We start from the raw sequence: 26,105 nt of genomic DNA on the forward strand, positions 1-26,105 counted from the left end.
AAGGCTAGCTGGGACCAGTCAATAGACTGGGTGCCGAATGACCATAAGATGTTGAGTGTTTATGCATTACTATGCCCATGCTGGGAAAACCATTGGTAGGGAATTCTGTGCTCCATGAAAATTGATTCAGATGAATGGCATCTTAGATCGCATTTATGCGTTGCACAATCCATCAATTGAGAGAGAGAGAGAGAGAGAGAGAGAGAGAGAGCAGTGTTACAGGATCAATATTAACAGCCATCAACATTAAGTCTACTTGCAGGTGACCAGCAAAGCTTAAAGCATCATCCTTAAAATCACTGCTGGGTGCTCTGGAGTGGAACATGCCAATTCTAGCCAGTGTCACTACAACGTGAAGTTGAAGGTGGTAGGAGTGTGTGAATATTGTAGTTTCCAATGGATCATTGTAGACAGATGCAATGACATTTGAGTATATATAGCGCTCAATTTGTAAAAGAATAAGTCCTGTGGCCCATAACTTTGTACAGAAGACGTGGTAAGTGCTATCAAAGTTTGGCATATGGAATACTGAGGCTGCGTAGTCTTGATTCCACCTCATGTCTCTTTAATTGACAACTAGACACTTTTTGGATCTTTATCCCACTCTTGCAGGCTATTTTTCATCCTTATGTTCTCCCTTTGTTACAGTTTTTTCTTTTGTGTTTTTTTCTCTTGCTCTGGATCAAAATTTATTGTGGCAAATTAAGTGCTGGTCTCAAACTGAGTGCCCAAGGGTTCCACCTACAACCACCAACTCAAATTAGGCCCGCATATACATGATAGTGGGAATTTCATTCAGATGCACTTCTGACTCTATTCTGTAGCAGCAGTATAACCAGATGAGCGCATCCACTCAAACATTAGTTGAATAAATGTTTAAATTACGTGTTCGTGTTCCATTTTTCATTAAATGAAACCTATGGCAAATCATAGTGTGCTACCTGCTGAAAATATTGGACTCAATGAATGCAGGAGTGGATGTGTGGGATACCGTAGCACAAACTTTCTCCACACAAGCATTTAACTTTGCATTTGTATTTGGTTTTAAGTTTAAAAGTTTTTGCAAGCTCAGTTTAGCTATCATTTCCCTTTCGAATGGAATTCAGGCCAAGAACCAGCTTTGCACACCAAACCTACTCCTCCTCCTCTTCCTCTATCATCCTTACTTTGTGCTTGATTGCCTGTTTTTTCGAAGCATTCTTCTAGAATTCTTTTTCTTTTTAAGGCATAGAACTGTTTTTAAAATATAATTGCACTCGTTTTAAGATATTGCTGTAAGAGCCACTCCACCGGTAAGTGTCTGCCACATTATTTCACCTTCAATCTTTTTTATTTCTCCCTTATGAATGATGCACCCATTTCTGGCCTTCCTGGACCACTGTGGCACTTTCTTCGCACCTCCACACTCCCATCATCTTTTGTCTGGTTTTGGGAACCAGCGGTGATATTGGCTACCTGAATCAAGATTGAAAGAAGTATCATTATTCGTGACTAGAGACCTCATTTTAGTCCCTCAATGGCCCTTAATGACAGTTGGACCGCGACTCTAAACTGGGGCATGACCATACACTTGGAGCCATATAAAGTAAAGTTTAATGGGAATCAACGTTCCTTTCAGAAGGTGTAAATACGTGTTAATATCTAACGCAGCAACATCGAGTTCTCCTAACCGAACGTATTAGGGTCGCCTTGAAGTTAAATGCAGTTCCAATTAGTCCTGGTTGTGATGATGTCAAGCCTAAACATCCGGTACTACTTTTTCTTCCGCCCCCTCAGGTCACTGACTTCCCCACTGCAGTGGGTACAGTGATATGATGATAATGAAGGCCGACAGACTTCCGGCTGCGAGTATCAGTAAACAGCTGCACCTTCCTACACATTGTACTCTTGACTCTGTACTCATCCACTCACTCAACAGCAAGAAAATACAGAGGACCCTTCTCTGTTAAGTGAGTGCTGCCTGGCTTACATCATTTTCCAGTTATTTCCGTTTATTGTCTATTCTTTTATGGTTTATGTTCACGAAAATATATTAGAGATAACGTTATTTGGCTCAGTTTATCTCTGACTGTGTCTCTGCCCAAGATTTGTCAAGAAAACATCAGGGACAGCTTTCAAAGGCAACAAGCGAGTTCTGTATAAATAGGGTAGAGCGGAGGTTTTTAACCTATTGCTTCTCTGGACCTCCTCTGAATCACTAGTGGCAGTCAAGGACCCTCGCCCCCCCCCCCCCCCCCCCACGCCCTGGCCCGCCTAAGCAATATCTATGACTTGAACCTCAAAACAATTCACCAATCTTCAGAAACGAGTATAGATTTTAAAAATGCACAAGTAATGAAATGTTTTATTTAATTTAGAAACAAAAAATATGCAAAAAAAAGTATATGTTAATGTTACTGTATAGATTAGAGCTTTTCAAAATTGTGCTTATTTCTAAAGCCAAAGTCACTTGTTAGATTGTAGCATAACCCTCTGATCTGAAATAAAGTTTGGTGAATGGGTACTCTGTCACAAAAGTGATGGATAGCCTGCCCCACTTATTACAAGTGCCACGAGACATAATGTACTTGTAATACAGCAAACGGGATACCCGTCAAGTTTGCGGTTCAAGGCACAAAGAGATTATGGTGTAGTGCTTGCCTAAACCTTTGGCCTTCTCAATGTTTTTACACATAAAAGTCAATTAGCCGCGTCATTTTTGCCACAAAGCCATGCTTCATGTGAGTCAACTGTAGGTGTTAGTCGAATTTTGGTGATACTTAAGAGTAGAGACCTAGGATCTTCTGGTCAAGGGATGCACCCAAAATGCACTCTTTTTTGCGTTATAATTATTTTGATTGGTATAAAGTCCTCCCAAAAATAAGTGCGGTGACAATATCATGTATATCCATCATGGGTACAGAAGAGATGGACGATCATCAATAGCAAGACATGCATATCCAACAACAGGAGAGCAATAAATCTAACCATGCGAGGAAGACATTTGGGAGGTAAGGGAAAGGGACAGAAGAGAAAGCGAGAGGGCAAGAGAGAGGAGGCAGAGAGGAAAGAGGAAGGAGAGAGAAGAGAGAAGAGAAGAGAGTGGTACGAGATAAGTGGATAGAGGGTTTTAGGGGGACAGAGGACAGTGAGCTATATGAGAAGGCAACATCCGCAGATGGCCTGGTGGCAAGGAGAGGAATAGGAAGGGAGAGGGTCAAGGAGGGAGAGGGGGTAAGCTAAAGTAACTGATTGTAGGTCCGGGGCTTAATTAGTCCTCTCTCAGGAAAAGGGACCATTTAAGGAGAGACGGGTCAGCTTTGTACAGCAAGTTGTAGATTATTCTTTCATGGGAGGTGCGTTGGCAGCTGTGGGGAACGCCAATGTTGCAGGATGCATATCTTGTCTGTCGCAAGGGCAGTGATGAGTGAGCGGCGAGCATGGTGTGCCAGCTGGGGAAGATTTTCCAGGTTGTGAAGGAGGATTAGTGGCCCAGGACGGGCGTGGGTAAGCCAATGTATACTGGTAGAGTTTAAACCACTGTGGTCTGAAAGGGGTGTATGGTGGGGCAGTTGAAGAGGACATTGACTATGTCACAGGGCACAGTGTTTCACCGCCAGCATGATGAGTGGGGCAGCAGCACAGCAAAATCAAGCCACGTCAATGTCCAGTGCTAACCTTGGAGTATATTGCAGCTGGGCCTCCCTGACCAACCTGCCCAAGTTCTCCAGAAGCACCACCCTGTCCTCCTCATCGTACTCTACTTGCAAACAGGCCTGCCAAGTTGTCCTGAGGCTCACCATTTGTAGTTCGGAATATAGATGGCGAAACAGGAGGCTGTAGAATCCTGGCATCACACCCTTGAATTGATCCTAGGTATTGAGGTACTGAGGTATGCAAGCACTGGGGAGTGGGGGATGAACCAGGACAGCAGGCCAAGTTTTCTGGTCTCGCAATGGAACAGTTGTGCGTAGTGTCACTACTGCACTAGAGGCAGACCAAATTCGCCTAGCAGCACCGCAAAGGTTTTAAGTTAGTGATGGGACAGCAGGTGAGCAAGGGTGTGGATCCCCACTACATGGCAGGAGCCCCAATTGATCTTGTCCCCAAAACACAGATGTCATGATTGTTCCAAACAGGTGCTTGGTAATGCAGGCGTACCTCCATCAAGCGGAGCTTGTGGGTTCGCTCCAACGTTTTGTACATGGCCTTCAGCATGGTGTTTTGGTGCAGGAGATAGAGGGAATAGAAGCCTGGTGGGCCACCAGTCAGTGGGTTCTCATTCATGACCCATAATGGGGGGTCTTGGATCCGAGTATGCATGTACTCCAGTTGTGTTAGGTGGAGGGCCATGCAAAAGTATACCCTGGATGGGAGTCCTAGTCCCCCATGCAATAATATACCATGGATGGGATGCCTAGGCCCCTGGTGGACCTATAGGCAAGAAGCTTCCTGATGGCCAGACAAGGCCTCATTGACCCCCATACAAAGTCTGTGATAGCTCTACCCACCCAGAGGCATCAACAAGGGGAGCATTGCCCAACACATAAGTGAACCGCGAAGGGTCACCATCTTCACTGCCTGAGTCTGACCCCACAGTGAAAGGTTCAGATGGAACCACTTCACAAAGTCCAGATGCATGCGCACAACGAGTGGGTCTAAATGGTCCGCCACTATGTGCTCAAGGCTCCTATTAACGAGGATGCCCAGATATTTGAGACGAGTAGTTTTCCTATTGAATGGGTACCCAGCTACAACAACTGCACACGTGGAGATGCTTCTCAGGGCCCTGGATCTACGTGGCCATATTCTGTGTGCCCTCTGCATTTCTATCAGAGGCGAAAAGGAGTTGGCAAGGAGGGTGGGCAAAAAATCACAGAGAAAGCCCAGGACATCGGTACCCTCTGCCTTCTCTGGAATACCAAAGAAGCGGACGTTGACTCTCCGGCTGTGGTCTTCAAGGTCCACAATCCTGCTACACAGAGCATGGAGCTCTTGGTCCCTGTCCAGAAGAAGCTTGACTCTGGATTCCAAGGAGGATAGATGTTGGGCCAGAGTCTCCACCTTATCGTGGAAGCAGGAGATCTCAGCGTAGATTGCTTTAGTCTTCACCGCCAAGTTGGTCCTCTTCAAGTCCATGGTCCCCAGCTTTTGCACTACCGCAGTCACCTCCTTCAAACAAGGCTACTGCCTCCTAATCATTCTATGTATGGACTTGATGACTGATGGCAACTGACTGTGAATCAAGGGCAAAGACCTTTTGACTTGGACCCCTGAAGTCAAGAACGTATTCTGGACTTCCTTGAAATTCTCTCCAGTCCTTTATAATTGTGGAACAGGTAAATAGATATACCTCCTATTGAATGTATACTGTATAGGATGTGCAAAATGTTACACCAGTGTTGTCTTACTGGAAGACCATATCCAGAACGAACAGTGTACTGCTGAAGATGCTATTAATGCTCAACAAGCTGGTGCTGCATTATATTATTGGTGCACTGTGGTGTTTTTGACAAATTTAAATAGGTATGCCAGGAGAAAACAGGGAAAGTGTACACATTACTGATAATGTGCTGCCGCCAGAGCTGGGGCAAACTCACAGATGTCCAGGGGAACAGTATATTAGTGAAAGGCTGATGGGGTGTTGGAAACAGCTGCCCTTTCTTTCACTGTGAAGTTGCCACGTGACCTGCACTTCTAAGCAGGACAAGATCCCTCAACAGCCGGGAACAGTGACAGACTACACCCTCCTGCAAGGGGATGTCAGTTTGGTCTAAGCATCTTCCTTCCCCCCTCCAGGGATCTGCCCTAAGGGGGTACACTGACTGTGAGCCACCTTTTTAAAGTCAAAGTCAGTTTGCCAATAATGGCCTTTTTCTTTCTGTGCCCACATGCAAATGAGGATACATGTCTTGGGATCATGCTGGTGCTATACATGCACCAACACAATCTATACTGCCGATGGAACCAAGAAGGCATCAGCAGATCCTTCGGTAATACTAAATAGCCCCTTCTGTAATATAATATATAGAAGGGCACAGACAGCAAGTGCATATGACTGTTTCGCTACTGGAGCAATTGATATATTATTATGTTAGTTTCCTTTTATATTGCCTTGCCCTTGCTTGTATACAAGACTGGTTGCTTGCTTCTGTCCCTTTAAATCGATCCCATCAAATATAGAACTAGTTTCTGAAAAAATCAAAATCTGTCCAGTAGCAGTAACTGGACTTTTCTTTCCTTCTGTACTGTGCTCATGGGACATACGCCTTATTTCTATTACTTTTTACTTTTTCACATCGTTTGCTTCATCTTACTTTTATGGAGCTAATTTCTTCATGACATTGACATAACCTTTATTGTGTCCTCTTTATGACTGATAGATTATCATAAAGTAACACTCACCCAATCCTAAATTAATTTAAATTAAATTAAAATGTTTTTGTAGTATAACAAAATAAGCCTAACTTTACCCCCTATTTTTGCATTTATTTAGAAAATAAGTGTTAGCATTGGATCGATTTATAAAAAGGTCCTGCTTTTAGGAGTCCACCACTCTACAGAGCAACTGTTGCCTGCTCTGCCCAAATTCACAATTAAACTAGGGGTGGGCGTAGTTAGCAAAGTAGCGCTACGCGAAGCTATGCAAAGCTACGCGAAGTGCACTTCGCACTAAGCGAGCTACGCGTAGCACTACGCGAACTGCGTAGTAGCATGTTCGCACTATGCAAGATGTCGTTTTCAATGATTGCACAGTGTGGACAAGCATCCGGCACTGTGCAATCATTGAAAACGGCATCTTGCAGTGTGAGCTGTACTTTTCCGCCGCTCGAGTAGATTTTTACTCGAGCTGCAGCTTTCTCAACACGGACTGGTAGTTTCTCATCGCGAGCGGTCGCGAGTATGCGCAAACACTCGCAATGAGAAACCTGACCTCCCCGTGTTCAGAATCTCGCCGGGAGGTTTATTTTCTATGATCTTGATGTTGCTGATCGCGAACAAGGAAAAAGTCTTGCGAGGATGTCATTTTGCTTGCTCGCGGTCGCCAACTTGACGTTGAGGCCCGCTAGCAAGCAAAAAATGACCGCTGCACTACGCTACGCATGTTTCCACTGTGCTATGTGCAGTTCGCGTAGTGCGAAGTTGCGCAAATTTCGCAAACTACGTGAGCGTAGCGTAGTGCTTTGCCCAGGGTTAAATTAAACACTTGTTACAGTTTCAGAGTGACCCTTTATCAGATGCACATTACCCAGCTGCCCTCTGCCCAGCCCTAGCGCTTCCTGTGATGGAAACACCATATATGGAACAAGACTCAAACATATCTGGAAGATTGCAGCAATAAATCACATATGGCCTCAGGATGTGATACATAAAGAAACGAGTCAGATGCACACACTCCTAAACATGAACAAATGCACAGCAGCGGGCCTGCATTCAGTCCAAGGGTGCAATATCATAATAGCCAGTCAGTTGCATTCATCAGATAAGGCCCAAACAATGTCCAATAGTAAGCGTCACCCTAGATAACCCACACACCACACTTTACCACCTGGACCACCTCAGAATGTGACCTCCAGTTGGTATTTATGACCTCTTCAATCAAGGTGGGATCATGCATCTAAACATGCAATTTATGACCCACTGTACCAGTATTTCCAGCCCAAAGGGAAATTAGCTTCTCTTTATGGCACTCGCTGTACAGTATAAAGCATGCCATCCACGTAAAGCAAGTTGAATTTCAGCATGCAACTCTAAGAGATGGCAGGCCTGGGTATAGTTCACGGAGTTGTGCTAAGCACAACTCCGCGAAAATACAAAAAAACTCTGCAAAGTTTTGCAAGTGGCAGAGTAAGTGCGAACTTCTGTTTGCACTGGTCTTCCTGCTGCTCGGGTAAAAATTCTACCCAAGCAGCAGCTCGCGCGCGCAATTGCGAGCAGGAACAAAACTCCACAGCACTAGGTGAAGTGGAGTTTTCTGCCCTCCGCGAGTTCCACGCAGCCCAGAGTGCAGAAAACTCAGCAAACTCCGCGAACGGAGCGGAGTTCACCACCCAGGCCTAGCTTCTATACCCGGCCATTATGGTTTAAATAATCTTAAACTGTTCCTGATTGCCAAGCCTCACTATTCTCCTTTTTGATAGTCAGAACCAGCAACATCATAAAGAAGAAATAATCTTACTGCAATCCTAATGCTAACTCTGAGACTAGAACTAATTCCATTTAAATAATTTAAAATAACTAACATATCTTTTATCACAGTACATTCATTCTTAATCATACAATAAATGAAAGTGAATACATCTCAGAAAATTATAAACCCTATTCAAACCCTAATGCGTGTCTTATCCTTACATTTCAATAAATACTTCTATTTTTAATTTGGTTTTATTCATTCTACTTAATGCTATCTCTAATCCTAATTGCAAGTATTAATTTATTTTTAAATTAGATATAATTAAACAAATAACTAATGGTATACTACCATAGACCTAAACCATAGTTAATTTGTATTACATTATTCTAATTAATTATAGTAATGTTAACCCTAACCCTAAATTAAACAAAAGTCCATCCAGCAAAAATATTTAGTAATGTAGGGATTTATTTAGCTCTAATGTTAAACAATACTTACATTAAAAGTTGTTTACCTGATGCTTTTAGAGTAGGGTGTCTATGAGCTAAGAAAGTATAGGCAAAATAAAGGTGTTGCCGAAGTAAAAGGAGTGCAGCAAATGTCAGACAAAGGGAAGGGGTTGAATTAAAGATCAGACACTGCAGGGTGTTACTTGGCACGCCACAAACCTTAGCTGAGACAGCTTGTTTAAGGTCAGGCTAATATACATTGATCACTCTGACCTTTCAATGAAGCCAGCATGAAGGACAACAAGATGCACTCTTCATAAATTGTAGCAGTGTTTTTACATTTACAAGATAGATTGCCTATTTGTAGCCTTGTTTTCATGTAAAGCTAATACTAGCCCAAAGAGCAAGCCATTTATGCTATTTCTGGACTTTGAATACCAGTGATAAGGACCGGCTCAGACAGATTATTGCAGTACAAAAAGGACTCAGCATGTCACTGTAATGGGAAATGGCCTTTACATGTGGGCAGAGCCATGCCTGCAGTTTCCCGCAAGCTCAACCACGCATGCCTTAACCAAACATATGCCTTAACCACGCATATGCATGGTTAAGGCAGTGTGCGCTCAAGATGCTTAGATGGGCCGGCCCAGTAGCAGGAAGGATCGGGAGAGGACGCGGTAAGGTAAGTGGGGCTAGGGCTGAGTTTTGGGGAGTGGGAGTTGTTTTTAGGGATCGAGGGTCGGGTAGTGTTTTGGGCTCAGGGGGTGTCAGAGTAATGTTTTGGGCTCAGTGTTGGGGTAGTGTTTAGGTCTCAGAGGGTTATCTGGGTAGTGTTTAGGGCTCAGGGGATTGGGAAGTGTTTAGAGCTCAGGTAGTATTTAGGGGTCGGGGTAGTGTTTAGGTCTCAAGGGGGCTGGGTAGTGTTTAGGGCTCAGAGGTACTAGGGTAGTGTTTAGGGCTCAGGGGGAGTTCGGGTAGTGTTTAGGGCTCAGGGGGTGTCAGAGTAATGTTTCGGGCTCAGTGTTAGGGTAGTGTTTAGGGCTCAGAGGGTAATCTGGGTAGTGTTTAGGGCTCAGGGGATTGGGTAGTGTTTAGGGGTCGGGTAGTGTTTAGGTCTCAAGTGGGGCTGGGTAGTGTTTAGGGCTCAGAGGTGCTAGGGTAGTGTTTAGGACCCAGGGGGAGTTTGGGTAGTGTTTAGGGCTCAGGGGGTTGGGTATTGTTTAGGGCTCAGGGTGATCTAGGCCGTGATTAGGGCTCAGGGGAGGTCGGGTTGTCTTTAGGGCTCGGGGGGGGGGGGGGGGGTTGTGATGCAATCTTTACCACACATTCCTTTACCACAGTCATGCCTTTACCTCAAAATTGCATGGTAAAGGCATGCGAGGTCAAGGAATCTGTTGTTTAGACAAATTCATTGTGAGGGCTGCTTGGTAGAGGCATGCGTGGTTTAGCCATGGGTGCATCTGTCACTTTGTAACTGTTGCTTTCAAGGCAAGAACCAGATCTAGGTCTCTGGAAGAAAGATTGATGCTGTGATCTGACCCGGAAGAAGAGGACTCTACACTCCTGTCGTGTGGAGTTTAGGAGGCACCTCTCAAAGAAGGAGAATGGCAAGTTCCAGGTCACTGATGCCTGCTTTAAGGGCTTTTCAAGGAAATGTGACCCAAGAGCCAAAAGTAACTCACAGACTGACTGAAGGCCATTTGAGTGATCAGAGGAATGAGGTATTACAGAAAGCATTTGAGAACTATAAGAGGGTTGAGACTGCATCAACCCTGCACCTACCGTGCATCAGTGGTTCATCTCAGCTCATTTTAAAAGGGATACAGAGACTTTTCCATTTAGGGCAGTGTTCTTTATGCTTACCTGATCTACCCTATTCTGGATCTGGTGTAACCAATGCTATAGCCCTTACGGTTCCAGCAGAATAACAGACGTTACAGTAAGACCATAAACTCCATTTTATGAGCTCAGAGAGGTGAACCACTGAACGTTTTTGTGACAGCCAGCCAGTTTCAATTTACAGATCTGTGACATTTCCGTGGCTCTTGTGACACTACATTTAATGTTAGACCATGAGATGCACAAGTGGTCCTCCTTTATTTACCTAGACCCCTCCACCCAACTGTGCTTGAATGGTGTGCGCAGGCATGCAAAAAATGCCCAGAAATTTGCTCTGAAGTTATTCAAAGTTTCTTTATTGATCAAATATCATAAACGGTTCGCAGAAAAACAGGGAATTTCAGCCAACGTGTTTCGTTCTCAAAGAGAACTTCATCAGAACTTCTCAGGGTAATACCCCTCTTGAAGGAGAAAACAAATGAGTCCTCATGTGCTGTAAGTACAGATATATCATGTACACCGGACAGGAACTGATTAAACAGTGGTATTTTCTTAAAAACAGTGAGTTTCCCGAGGTTCACAAGGAGCTCCACAAAGGTTCCTTCCAACAGCAAAGCTGTAATAATTCTAAATCCGGCGAGTTAAATGTATAACAATCATGATCCTAGCTCCTTTAAAATGACATCAAATAACGCTCTGTGTATTTGAGAACGATAAGTCACAACATCCACCTGTGTATTATTCTGGAAGAAACGCCTTTTAAGTAAGAGGCATCCAAACGGGGGATCCTTATGCGTGTACAATAAGTCTGATAATAAATATCGCAGAACTAGTTATCCTCCTAGAGCCTCCAGGTATTACTTCTGAAGTCTAGAGAGGGAACTAACCCAATGGCCACGATCCGGCCTGAAAGATCACAAGACAGCGTCCGGTTTGCCTCCACCCAACTGGTCTCTTCCTTAATTGTGTCCCATTCCTTCCACACTGCCTACAAGACTACAGTAGCCTGGATAACTTAACGATGAATGTTTGAAGTGTAGACGCCTACACCATGTAAGTTTTTTCTTGATAATGTGGGACCATTGTACATTAAGGGTGAAGGTTGTTTTGTAATGGATGATATTATCGCTCTGTTTTTGACGATTATCTGTCACCCGGATCCATATCATAGATGAATGTGCTGCCTCAAGAGCCGATATGAGCTTCTACCCGCCACTGAGGCTGACCATTAGGGAAAGACTGTCCAGCTTTTAGAAGCAGCCAATCTAATTTTCACTGTCCAGGCAGTAAACTGGCTTGCATTTGAAAGGGGGACATAGAAGCTGCTGCAGGAGAAGGCAGTAAGTAACTGCACTCACCCACCTGCTGGAGGATGTCTGTGGGTTCATATGTCCTAGTCCTGTTCAAAGCGCAGATGCGGAGGAGCACTTATTGTGTGTCACCTCACAGTGCGGCTGTTAGACATGTTACTCGATTGATGGAAACCATTATGCATAGTATGGAAGCAATGTAATGTACAACTTATTGACATGAACTCATGCACATTCTTTACTTCTAAAAGCAATAAAAATAGTAATTTTAAAAAAGTGCCCTATGTCAACACCTTTGCATCTGTATTTAAAATGCAGCCAGGGTGCACACGCAAAGTGTTTCCTTATTTGTATGGGGCCAGGCTCTCATGCAAATGAGGAACACATCCTTATGACCACGCTAGTGCTATCATGTACTCTGGCGCAATTTATATTGCAAAAGGTGCCACCCGAGTGTTTGAAACCCATTCTGTAATACTAAAGTGCACTAGGTCACAAAATGTGGGAGCACACACCTGTTGCACCCTAGAGCTCTTTTGATAAAGACGGCCACTTTGTTCAAACCCACTTGGGTATCTCGTTGTGCACCAACATGTTTTTAGAAATTAGAGTAAAGCACAGATGTATCAGAGCCATATTGATACATTATGGCAATCTGCCTAGCACCCTAGGCTTGTTAACATAGGTTTGTAAACGCAGCCTATAGTAAGGCTTGAGACCTCAGAGCTCATGGAGAAAGCTGAGGACACCAAACCTTTCCCCTTAGGATAACATTGACCACAGGGCTCCATGTTCACTGTATTTCTTTTGCGTTTTAGCACATTTGTGTTTGTGGCGATGAATCAGCACCAAAACATGCTAAAACCTTACAGGTTTCTGTGTAAATAAAAGGCACATCACTTTTAAAAAATACAGCTTTAACTGAATACTGAGTTTATGGAGTTCATTTGATTATACCATAACGTTTCTTCATTCCAAATCCCCTACCACCCCATGAAGAAAGTGTTGTCTGCTCTTACTAGCCTTGAGAGGCAAGTGTAGAAAGGGCGGTTCAATTGGACAGCAGTAAAACCTAAGGTCCTGGAATACCAATGGTGATCAGCACCTGCCACCACATATGCTTATCGGTAACCAGCGACCGCGCCAGTACACAGAAAAATATTTCACAGCTGATAGGTTAGCTAAGTGACTTAATCAACTGGTGTTGACATCTGGCACTTAATTGCCCTAGGTTGCACGACAGCAGATTCTTAACCAAGTCTACCCTATTCAGACAGCAACAGTGCACTCAGTGACAAGATAAAAGTGCTGTCACAGACAGGAGCCAACCCTGACAGTTTGATCTTACAATGGGTAGAGTGCATCAGTTATTCATGGTTTGAAACTTTGGCTCCCTCTTTCACTGAAAGGGGAGTAGGGCTTATTTTTAGGATTGAGCAGGGATCTCTTACTAGCAAATGGAGGAGGCAACTTGACCTGCCGTAGGAGAATGTTTAGGAGGTACCAGAGACCTCTCCCCAGGGCTGCTCTGAGTGAAAGAAACAAACTGTGCACCACTTGATGTGTGGCACACAACTGGTGACCACGCGATGGCTTATTTGCTTTTGTGCCCGTGCCTGTGATGCGATGCAGCAAAAGGGCAAAGGAGTTCTCTCATTTGCATGTTGTGTGGTGCACTTGTGATAGGGCTAGAACACGTTTTGGGCAATTCATATTACAGAAGGAGCCACCCATGTGCCGATTACTTCTCCTCAATTCAATTTATTTATAAATATGATTTTGGAACTCCTTGGAGATCCACATATTACAAGATAACAGTTTAGACATATTAAAATGAGACCACATGTAGTCAACTTATTCTACAGTAATATACAAATTATCATGCCATTCAACTAGTACTGTTCTAAAAAACATTTGAAAAAATTAAAAATTCTGTTACAGAAAATTTCATTTGGGGGACAAAAGATCGCATCTATCAAAGATCTAGCTGATAAAATACCAAACTGAATACATACGGGCTTTACCCACAACCGACGATGGGCCATTAGTGCTGGACAAACTAACAAAACATGTGTGGAGTCTTGGACTGAAATATTACAAAAGTTACATATATTGGATATACCGTGCCATTTGGCTAGCAGCTTATTCAATGGAAGGAGATCTTGCCTAAGGAGCAGCCAAAAGTGGCGCAAACCGTGGGGTATATTCCAAGAGACATAAGGTTGTATTTGTCTAAGCAAACAAGAGTCAACAGCTTGGGTAGTCCCCTTTTTTTGTATAATCAGGTTGCGATCCCTTTCAAAGCTCAACTTCCATGTAGCTTGTTTTAATGTGAGCTTTAATTGTTGTGTGGAGAGGTCTAGAAGGGTGGCTTCCTCCAGATCCAAGAGTGTAATGGCCTTCCTATAGTTCTTTACAAGAATTGAATACTCTTTTAGGGGGCCCATCAACTCTTTTTTGATTAGGGATCTTAATGTGGCTGGCTTTCCTTTGATCAAACATATTACCCAGCGGATGACTCCTGCCAAACCCTGTGCCCAGCTGCTTCCTAGCCCAAATTCCAAGCGAAGGGCAGCTGTACTGCAGCTATTATTAGCCGAGATTAAGCTTCTCAAGAGAGAACCCTCGACAGTGTCCAAAAAGCCCCATTCGACTAAGTCGATAAGTTCAATGCCGTAAAGCAAAGTTGGGGGGACTTTTGCCCGAAATACCTCCAGCAGATATCCAAAATGTCTTTTACCAGTCGATTTATATAGTGCTCTTAACCCGTTTCCCTGTGACTTTGCCTTGTGGGAGCTGTTTTCAATATGGGATTTATTGCTCAGGTTACTGTTAACAACCTTGCCCAAAAATAGGTACGATGACACTCTTTCTAATTTTTGACCTCCCAGCTCCCAACTGAAGTTTTCTAACTTCAGTTTTTTTCTCCCCTCCATGCACATTACCTTACTTTTAGAGATATTTATTTTTAAAAAATGGTCTTCGGAGAATGTGTATAATGATTGCAGACGGTTATTGAGGCCTTTTGGGGTAAGGTCTAAAATCAATATATCGTCTGCATACATTAGACAAGAAATATATGTGTCTCCCAAGTGTGGGGCAATGCCTTCACATGTGGATATAGTAAGGGGAAGATCACTAACGTAGAGGGAAAACAAGAGGGGGGCTAAAAGACAGCCCTGCTTGAGGCCGTTTGCCGATGGAATAAGCTGGGATAAGCCTCTTTCTCCCCCCAATAGCACTCTGCACCATGTGTTATCGTGTAAGTCTTGTACCAAACCTAAGAGTCCATGGGGCATTCCCAAAGCATGTAGCTTTCTCCACAGTAATTGTCGGTCGACCTTATCAAAGGCCGTGGAGAAATCTATGAATGCCACATAGACTCTCCCCTTTCTGGCTCCAATGTATTTGTCGGTTATTACCTGAAGGGCTGTTAAGTTGTCCAGGGTACCGTGATTTTTCCTGAAGCCCATCTGCTCAAGTGGAAGAATATTTGAATGCTCCACCCAGACATTTATTCGTTTGAGCAGACATCTTGTAAAGACTTTGCCGATTGCGTCCAGTAATGCAATCTGGCGATAATTCTGAGGGGCTAGGCGATCACCTTTTTTAAACAACGGTACCAGGATACTTCCCTTCCAGGAGGGTAAAACCTTACCTCTTAATAAACAAATATTAAAGACTGGACAGAGTAGCATGCTCCATTTAGCCCTATTCTGTTTTAGTACGTTGATGGGCAAATCATCCGGGCCCATGGCCCCGGAATGCCGCATTTCTCCGATAGCCAAATCTATGTCCTTTTCTGTAAATGGTTCTAAAGGTGCACTCATTTCTTTTGGCCACACTTGAGGGACCACCGTGTTATTACTTGCATAGAGGTTAGAAACAAAATCCCTCCATATTTGTTCCTCAATAGCGATAGGTGAGGGGCTTGTTCTCATTCCGCACCCCTCGCCTATGAGAGACCAAAATTGCCTCATTTCCCCGCGGATAGCAGCTTCTCTTATTTTTACCCAAATGATATCCTCTTTTTCTTTGTGTAATCTGGTCAATAGCCTTCTCCTTTTCCTTTTTAGCTTAGTTATTTTTTGTGCTATATCAACCGATCTATTTAGGTATTGAGCCCTTACTAATTTATTTATTTATGTATTTAGCAGTCTCAAAGGGCTTGGGGATATTCTAATAAGTGTTTTCTTTTTAAGTTTTTTTGTCCCTGCTACCACTGACTTCATGAAAAGGCAAGAATTTTCAATTTCAAAGCCATACCAGGAAGGGAGCTCAGATATTGCTGTATCCATCATTACTTCCAAATTTCGATTCGCCCTCGCATTCCAGTGGCACCTTCCTGATTTAGAGTTGAAATTTGTTTGGTCATTATTCAGCGACCACCGATCACATCTTGGAGGCTTTACATTCATCGAGATGGAAAGGATTTTGTGATCGCTTAGCGGTGTGTCAATAATATTGAGGTCCTTCAACAGCTCGAATGAATGGGTCCCCATTATTACGTAATCTAAAATCGATTCCCCTCGATAGGGTTTATGTGTAAAATTAGCCGGGGAATCCGAGGGGAGTCTCCCGTTTGCTATGATCCCGTCCATTTCTGCCAACTCCTTTAGTAATATTTTGCCACGTTTATTTGTTTTTATGCTTTCAGGAAACACTGCCTGGGGAATACGGAGAGTTTCTTCTCTAAATTTATCGCAGAATAAATTTATGCTTAAATTGGAAATCTTGCAATTCAAGTCCCCAACTAAGATTATATCCGTCATCGGATCTTTCTCCCTAATACTCTGGATGTGCAAAAAGACCCTTTTAAGTATTGCATTAAAACCAACTTCTGGTGGAATGTAGGCATTAATCAGGACCAGACGATTATCAGTTTCTGGGTTACCTGACCTAAATATGGTTACCACTTGGAACAGTTTACTGGGGTCCATATAGTGCCCATAGTTCCAATTTATTCTGTTTGATAAAAGGCAGGCTATCCCCCCACTAGCATGTCCTTTTTTGTTCAAAGTGGCACTGCCTTCCAAAACATAATAGTCTTTCCCTATTTGGATTTTATCGGGGCACCATGTCTCCTGGAGGCATATTATATTTGCCTCCAGGGATAAAAGGAAAGCCGTTTTCTCCGGACTGTTTTTTAGGCCCGCTGCATTCCAAGATATTATAGATAGTTTTTTGCTAAAGATGCAGATTATTTGGATGTTTATTTAAGGATTTTTCTGCCAAAACTCTGGGGAGCCAATTCCATTGGATACTTTCGTCTCCAATATCTGGTTAGTATGATAACAGGGGAGGGGCGGGATAGGACACAATACGGGAGTCCTTAGACTTACATATTTCTAACTCTGTAAGTTCGCCTGCCTTGTTTATACTCCCTGTTGCTGCTTGCAACAGGGAGAATGGGGGTTTCTGGGAGGTTTTGGATTTAAGGACATTGATTTGTCTAGTGTGCCCCAACACCAGGATTACGTCTATCCCTCTGCTCTGCAGATCTTCTGAACGTTGTAGAATTAGATTGGCTACTAACTTAGAGTAGAACCTCACCCTAGTTATCATCCCCGCTTCTGATTTTAATATTTGTACCCTATCCAGATCGGCTGATTGTATTAATTTCAAGTTGGCAGATTCTTGAAAATATTTGAGTAAGAGGGATCTGTTCAAAATGCATTCGGTATCAAAAAGGGGAGAAAATTCTACCCATTCGGTATCTATGCATTTCTCTTTGGGCTCTGCTAGCGTAGTACCTCTCGCAACTGCTCCTGAAAAGGATGTTGCTAGAGGGTTAAGTATTGGGACTACTTTGCTGGTGGAGTTATGATCCTGTCCGGGGAATAATGGATTTTTGAACCCAATTGTATCCCTTTTAGCGGAAATTTGTTGAAAGAGGATATTTGTATCAACTGTTGATGGTAGGGGAGGAGAGGAAGTAGGTAATATTGCTGACGTGGCCGAGGGCGGGGGAGCAATGTTTTCCTTAATGCTCTTAATTTCAGGGTTGTTTTCTTTTTCAGCTACCATCTGAGTTTGATGTACCTCATTATTTATAGGTGAATTAAGATGTTTTCTAAAGAGGATTTTCCTCCGCCTATTTTTTTCTATCCGTCTCAAAAGTTTCCCTTTATTTTTTCCGTTCTTTTTAATTTCCTCTGACTTCCCTTTGTTACCATTCTCTTCCGGAGCATCGTCCGCCTCTCTATCTCCTTCTCCCAGTTGCTTCTTAAAAATCGGGAAAAGATCATTCCCAAATTTTGGAGGGAGTTCCCCACAGGATTTAATTTCTGAGTCATTAACTGAAAGGCGAGTTAGGGTAGGGGATGCCTGAAGAACAATTATTTTTTCATCCTCATATGCTTCCTTTGAAGTGTTGTTGACTTTAGATAACTGATCTTTTATTTCTGCCCCATTTAATACTAGGGAAGGGGAGGACTGCTCATTTTGGGCTACGTCCTTCTCTTTTTGAGTACCCAGTAAGACTTTTAGAATTTTGGTCACTGTATCTAAAACACAGTCAGAGCCCCCCACAAATTTTTCCAATAGTTGTAAAATGGACGACAATAAGTGTTCTAATATATGGAGGGAATCAGAAATGGGTTTGTCTGTCCCCTGACATTGTAGTGCATTTATCCCAGTCAGATTTAGGTTGGGACTAATGGAAAAATTTGAGAGTGAGGACTTGGAAGGGGTACTACTATACAGCTGCAGGCCAGCGTGGATCGATGTTATCGGGGTTTTTAGGTCCATCTCAGCTTTGACCAAGTCATTCTCTATGTATCTTTGACATAAGTCTTTGTCTAGCACCATAGGGGACAGACCATTATTGAAAGATGTATTTAGTGTATGATGGACATCTACTTGTGGGATTTTCCCTATATGCAAGTTATCATCTTCTACGTCTTTCTTCGCTTTTATAATTACTTCTGGCACTAATTCGATATTATTTTTCATTGTGGAAAATAGGGGAGGAGAGAAATCACTCTCAGAGGTAAGAGGAACTACTTTTGTTACAACTGTACTATTATCCACAATTTCCTTTCTATTTTTAGGCAACTCTCTTGAAGTATTGGGTAATATATCTAAATGAATGGCTCCGGAATCCTTAATATCAACTGATTTGTTGTCCGCCATTGCAGTTTTATTCTTGCCCCTTTCCCAAAGATTGAAAAGCTGACAAGTGCTTTTCAGATTGGTAGCCTGACCAAGCTTATTTCGGAGGGGGTTCGATCTGGTTTTTGAGCTTGATCTTCCTACCAGTATTCTCCCGGACCTCAATTTTTTTGTCATTATCCCAATCAAACAATGGCAGCGGGAAAACTAAGACAAAAATTATAAAAGCGGTTGCTAGTTTATAAGCCTAAGCCAAAGTGCTTGATAATTTTTCTCTAATGTTTGTGTTTGATGAATTAAATCTAAAGATAACAAGCGGAGTCTACAAATCCTAAATGGTTGGCGTATACCTTCTGGTACAAATCTCATGTACGGCAAGAAGGTCACGAGGCACGACTTCAGGACAAACAACTTGTGGAGAGACAAATGTTGGAGGACTGGCCTAGCCTAGCCTTTTCGTGCCTCTGAGGGCCTCAGAGGGCCCGCCCTTGTCCCGGGCTTCTCCCGGGCGCTTCCCACGCAGCGGGTGTGTGTCTCGTATAATATTGAGAGGGAGGTGATGAGGGCGTGGCCACCAGGGAGAGCGTCACCAGGTGATTCAGGTGATTGGAGCAGCACGGACTCTTGGGAGATTGAGTCCTGCTCTCAGCACGCTCGCAGCCCTGTGGTGGAAATGCCTTCTGCACTTTTTTGGCCAGACAACAGCACAGTAGCGCGAAGCGGGACCCGCGGAGCGGGTCCGGCAAGCAGTAGCGTCTCTCTATGCCCCAGCCAGATTACGATGCAAGGGAAGCCTCCAGTCGCCTCCAACGCCGAGAGTTCGTTCAACAGACAACAGGTATCCAACTGGCAGCAGTTTCCAGGTTCTTTTACCAGAATGCAGGGGGGCGTGGCCACCAGGGAGAGCGTCACCAGGTGATTCAGGTGATTGGAGCAGCACGGACTCTTGGGAGATTGAGTCCTGCTCTCAGCACGCTCGCAGCCCTGTGGTGGAAATGCCTTCTGCACTTTTTTGGCCAGACAACAGCACAGTAGCGCGAAGCGGGACCCGCGGAGCGGGTCCGGCAAGCAGTAGCGTCTCTCTATGCCCCAGCCAGATTACGATGCAAGGGAAGCCTCCAGTCGCCTCCAACGCCGAGAGTTCGTTCAACAGACAACAGGTAATTTCACAGTATTACATGGAGAGAAAAAACTGACACAGAAGTTCATGAAGTCGATTCATATGGGTGTCATATTGCCTCATGTCAAGTGTGACTGCTTCAATCAGCCATGGAGTTTTATCCAGCACCATTTTCCAAAAGGAGAAAATCTGCTAGTTGAATTTCCTCCACTATTTGGTTTGGCAAGCTGTCTAATCTTAATTTAGATGGGTGAAGTGGTGTAGTACTGTCAGGTACAGTTAACATTAAAACGGTGCATGATTCACAAAGGTAAACTAATATTTTGGGTAAGTTTACGATTTTTAGCAATTCACAAAGCAATTTTACCACCGGTATCTTTACCACTGAATATCTTTTTAAGTACGGAGTCTCCAACACAAGTGCAGAGACTCCTCATTCTTAAAGATACTACTCGTAAAATTGCTTTGTGAATCGGAAAAAATTGTTAACCTACACCAAGGTGTAAGTTTACCTTTTGTGAATCAGGCCCTCTTTTTGTATACTAACTACAGTTACAATGCTAGGAGTAGTAGTATTGCCCCACAAGTGTGGTGTCCAGCATATAGAGGAATCTCAGCCAGTTCGTTTAGGGCATTTTTTTATGACTATTGGAGGTCACAAGGCTGTCTTTCAAAAGGTTCTGTGCAGTCATGTTAGTTCAAGTGCATCTGGTAGTATGCCTTTTCAGCTGCAGTGAGGTGTGTGGTGTGCAGTGAGATTACTGCTGGTGGGGCAGTGTAATGGCCTCTCTGACACTTCAGCAGCCAGAGTAATTCATGTAAAGGGCACCTACCTAATTCTTGGTACTCACAAAAGGGCTTGAGGTTGCACCGCCTAAAAGGGATGTGAACTTTGCGGATATGAACTTAGCTTTGAGGAATCTAGACATGGGTTGAGAAGAGCCGCTAGATCTGCATGCTATCTCAGATTGGAGGAAGACTTCCTCGGGCAACCTGAAATGAGAAGCAAATCACCTAATGGGTATCTTGAGCCCTAAGCATGGGCCAAAAATCCATTCCACTCGCGAAATTGCGCATTTTTGGCAATTTCGCGATCCGCGAAGCTCGCGAAATTGCCGCAAAATTTGCAAATTCGCTCGCGGGCGGATTTTTTTTTTTTTATGGCCAGCTCACTCAAGGGCCCAAAGTTACAGGCACACATGGTCACTGGAGGCAAATCTTCTGGCCCTTTACGCAGCTGCAGTGTAGGAAAAGCACTATACATTTACCCAACGAGGTAACACTTACTGATTAGCCAGTAGAATGTACTCCAGTTAAGTAGAGGTATTGCACAAAACGGTGGCATCTTCGTGGATAACTATGCAGGGCAGGATTCATTCTGGCACAAGACTCCTGTCACAAAAATTAAACCTCAACAGGAAGCACTTACAGATATAAATAAAGCAGGTGCCCAAGTTGAAGCTCAAATTCAGTAACGTTTTATTCAGCCCAAAACATTAGTGAGCACGGTCGAGGCTGGCCAAGTGTGCTTTAACCCCATATCTGACGTCGAAAATTAGCTGTAATACTCGAGGGAGGTCTTTGCATCCATGAGTTTCTCGAGTGCAACCCTCACCTGCTGCCCTGCTCGCTCTCTGACCCTTTATACACAAGATGCATATTGACTCGCTAAGAAGCCCACTCGTTTGGCCTCGCACCTCACACTAGCGGTATCAAACGTCTTCCCGCCCTTTCCCAACTATGATGGACAGCTCACTCAATGGACCTTGGCTGTGTGCCTGTGGCAAAGTTACAGGCACACACGGTCAGTGGAGACAAATCTTCTGGCCCTTTACGCAGCTGCAGTGTAGGAAAAGCAGTATACATTTACCCAACGAGGTAGCACTTACTGGATTAGCCAGTAGAAAGTACTCCAGTGCAAATTGTAAAAAAATCCGCAAGTTTGCGGGAAAATCCCCGAATTCGCAGATTTTTTTGCGATTTCGCACGAATTCGCGGACCACAGATCTGCAAAATTCGCCCATAGCTTCTTCAGGCAGGTGCAAGTGGATTTCTACTTCAGTCCCTGCTCAGATGTTGTTGGGCGCTCTGCTGTCTGAATCATTTGTCTAGGGGAGGGCTGGGCAGCATATTGAACATACCCTGTCAGCGTTGCGTCCTTCACAATAGTACTAGAGCAGGTGGGTCCTCCGTTTATTGAGTTGGTAAGGCAGGCTCCCAGCACACAATCTGTCTACCTCCTTCTCTAGTTCATACAGATTCAAGATTCCACTGCAGACCTTTGGAACTGCCCCTGACTCAAGGAGGAGGGTGCCAACAATTACTGACTGTGACCCAATTGTTCTGATGCTAGGGACAGAGCTTCTCCTGGTAACCATGATTATCCCATTTTCAGGCTCAGATGACTACTTATATTTTCAGACAGTCACAAACACTGCAATCAACCGGCCTCTCTACAAATGAAAGCAGCATGTGAGAATTAAAACGGGTTCTAGTGATTCATGTATACTGTTCAATTTGATATTTTCAAATGAACGACCCATAATGTTCTTAGAGGTCTGAACCTCATGCCATAATATCACTAGGTACTTATGAATTCAAGTCCCTCCCTCATTCAACTAATCCAATACTTGATGCTGGGCTTCACTCCTCTCTTGCCAGAGCTGACTCCAGGAAGGATGTTGACTTGGCACCAGGGTTTAAGTGGGATGAAAAAACTGGGGTGGTCTCTTAACCCGTTCGCTGTAGGTGTCGGCCAACGGCCGTCGTGAGCCATACCTCGGTAGTGCTGCGCATGTCTGTTGGCCGACGCGGCCCTGCCAGTTTATTAGAACATTACGCACTGGCGCGGAATGTTCGAAGCAGTTAAGGCGTTAAAAGGAGTGTGACTGATGTAAATAAGGATGTTGCTTAAAGACACTTAAGACACATAAACATCTGTGCTTAGCATAGTTTGCCCACCATTGGTATTTAGCTGTTTCTGTCATTGCATCCAGATATATAATACAACAAGTAAAATTACACATACAACAAGCCAGGCTTTTTGGCTTTGCTAATGGATGTTAGTTGCATAAGATAAATAAGCAACAACTATGGCTTTGTTGTATATAACATTGAAAATGCTTTGGTCTTGAAATGATGAGACTGTGTAAGAACTATACAGAGTCTCTTTGAAGTTACATCAAAGGCATCCTGAGAGCAAAAAAGTATACCCTGAAAGGGACCCGTCTCAGCACCTGCTTTTTAGAACTGCCAATGCTGAGCACCCACAGGACCCAGCCCACTTAAATGTTCCTTTAAAAACCTGTTATCTCCTAGCACTACAATTTCGGTTCATATACTTGGTCCTCCGATGGATCTTGCTTTGTGTCGAGAGAGGGCAGACATAGGTGATCCAATCCAGTTATCCAATGAGGACCAGGAATTGGGTAACTGACCTACAAACTTGTAATTAAATTTGTTTATATAGATCACTCTCAAAACTAGGCGATACAAGTAAAGTATGATTACTGCAGGGCTCGAGTCGGGGGACCACGCGGGTGAACGGCGTCCCCCCACTTATTTTACAGGGTGGATGTCGTCCCTCATGCTAAAAAGCTGGATCATCTAAGATGGCGAGTTACTTGCCCGCACGGTCGACCCTAACTTACGAAGAACTTACCCGTCCCTCTCCGAACTACAGGGCTGGATGTCAATCTTGTGTAGCGCGAGAATGCGCTACCTATCAAAGTTATGCGGCTGCCCTCTGCAGTGTCCATGACTGGGAAGCTGAGATGGATAATTTGCTATTGGCATCAAGCACAAAGGGCTTCAGCCCCCCCTCCCCCCTCCCTCGTGTGTGTCAGCCAGGGATGAGACATTTCCCGGGCTCGTTCACAGCCCCACCCGAGTACTTCGCAGACTTTAAAAGACCATTTGCTTGTGAATGAGGCTTTGTTGTTATTACCCCTTCTCAGAGCACCTGCAGCTTCAGCCTGGCCTGTGACAGCTAACTACCGAATGCATTGCCTCGCTCGATCGCCTCCATTTTCAAGGAATGTGGGAACAAAGTTTACACTGTGAGTGTGAGTCAGCTTTCGTCTTCAACTGTGATGCGGTGTAAGTATGGGTCATCGGCTTGGTCATCTTTAAAAGCAGTGGGGTGAAATACTTGTCACAAATCTAGTGAAGTAAGGGAGCATGTCTGACATCTTCTAAGGAGGGTTGAGGAGGGCTGTGTGGGAGAGGGGATGTTCTCTCCATCCATCCCTGGCTCGAACATTTTGATGAAATTGGCTAAAATTGTACATTTTAGAGCATCATTTTCAATTAAATTTGTTCAAAAGCTCTGCCAGGGCACTCCTTACATATTCAACTACTTCCATGGTGTGTCATGCAGCATCTACGGGGTGAGCAAGGAGAGGCAATAGACCCGATGGTGCAAGCCACCTTTCGTGACGTCACTTCCTGTTGTGACATCACTTCCGGTGGCAGCGTCCCCCCACTGCTTTTTTTAGGACTTGTGCCCTGGATTACTGCAAGACCAAATCTCCTGAATAAATTCAGCCAGACCAAATTCATACAAACCAATAATTCAGTGGAAGCTATGTAGAATAGCAATATTAGTACTTGCTTTTCAGAGATCTCTCTATTAGAATGCCCATCCCTCATTAATAACCCAATTGGAATGCTCAATCAATTATTGGAGACAAATCAATGAGAGACAGAAACAGGATTTAATTAAGGTTAGGTTTTTATCGGAGTTTTGAATGAAGTGACTACATCAATCTGAGGCATTTAAGGTAGCAGACTGTATAATAATCACATGAAAATCTGGATTTTGCCTTTAATTACCAAAGCTCTGGAAAAGTTCAGGAAGGGATATAAACTCAAAGGTACTCTCCCATGAGGGAAAGAAGTCTGGGAAAAGAGCACACAGCGTATGCGTCAGCTGAAGGAAGCCAATAGAGTCCACAAGAAAGTTCCAAGGGTCTGCCCGAGAATGCAGAAGAATACGAAGAAAGAATATCCATACTCTCCAACACATCAGCATATGATATAGTCCTCAAGTTCGGGGGTGACACCTCCTGGATCACCTCATCTGGTCAGACGCCTCAATCCATTGGTCAGTTCACATAGGGTGACTGTCATGCAGTATAAAGAAGACACATATTATAGTATAAAAAAGTGGTGATCATCATGGAAGCCTTTAGTATGTGTGACTTCCAAATAATAGTCCTTATGCAAACGCACAAGTGAGCTGAAGAAGACAGTATCCCATAGCATATGTTCCCAAAGTAGTGAAATTGTTGCAAACAGTCCTCGTATGTGATTGGGAACTCTCCCTATGAGACATAGTTTCTCTGCACATTGCAAGTTTACAAAGCCTTTCCATGAGAACAGAATTTAGAAAAGTAAGGAAAATACATGCCTAAAATGAATTTGATTCATGAAATACAGAATACAGAGTTATAGAAATATACATTTTCATTGAACTTTTTTGAATCTTATACATTTCTTTCAAATTATTTGCACTCGTAAAGCTTTGTAGTTTCATTGTAATTTCAAAGTGTACCTATGGCATACTACTGCATTTCCAAAGTACCAACGTGTACAATTATTTCAAAACGTAAATTATTGATATTGTTTCTAGTGATTCACATTAGTACAAGTATGACATTATTCCCTAGCAGTTTCAGAGCATTCGGTTTTAGTATAAATATTCAGCACCTTTCTCTTCGTTCTTACGTGGTGCACTATTTCACATATGCAAAACATGGAGCTTAGAATGAGACTCCTCAATGACATACATAACATTCTCTAGATTACTTTACTTTCATTAGTGCTTCATAAGGGTTTAGATCATTTGAATTTATCACTTAATCTGTTTCTATTGGATCTCCGTTTCTATTCTGCCTTGAAAAGATTCACCAGTATGAGTTAATAGAGTACAACCTATGTTATTCACTTAACTAATTCACATCTAATTTTCTTTCGCCTGCGTGCTTTTACAATGCAATAACTAAGGGGCACATTAGTAAGTCCGCCCTCCATACCTGTGGGAAATGGGACCGCCCGCTAAGGGTGCGGTGGTCCCGTACATCCCATTAGGATGCGCCCGCGACACTGACGGGCGCATCCCACATTTTTAACATTGCTGCGGGCGGTGCTGAAAGCACCGG

The sequence above is a fragment of the Lissotriton vulgaris genome, chromosome 11 (assembly GCF_964263255.1).
Source record: "Lissotriton vulgaris chromosome 11, aLisVul1.2, whole genome shotgun sequence".
Classification (NCBI taxonomy): Eukaryota; Metazoa; Chordata; class Amphibia; order Caudata; family Salamandridae; genus Lissotriton; species Lissotriton vulgaris.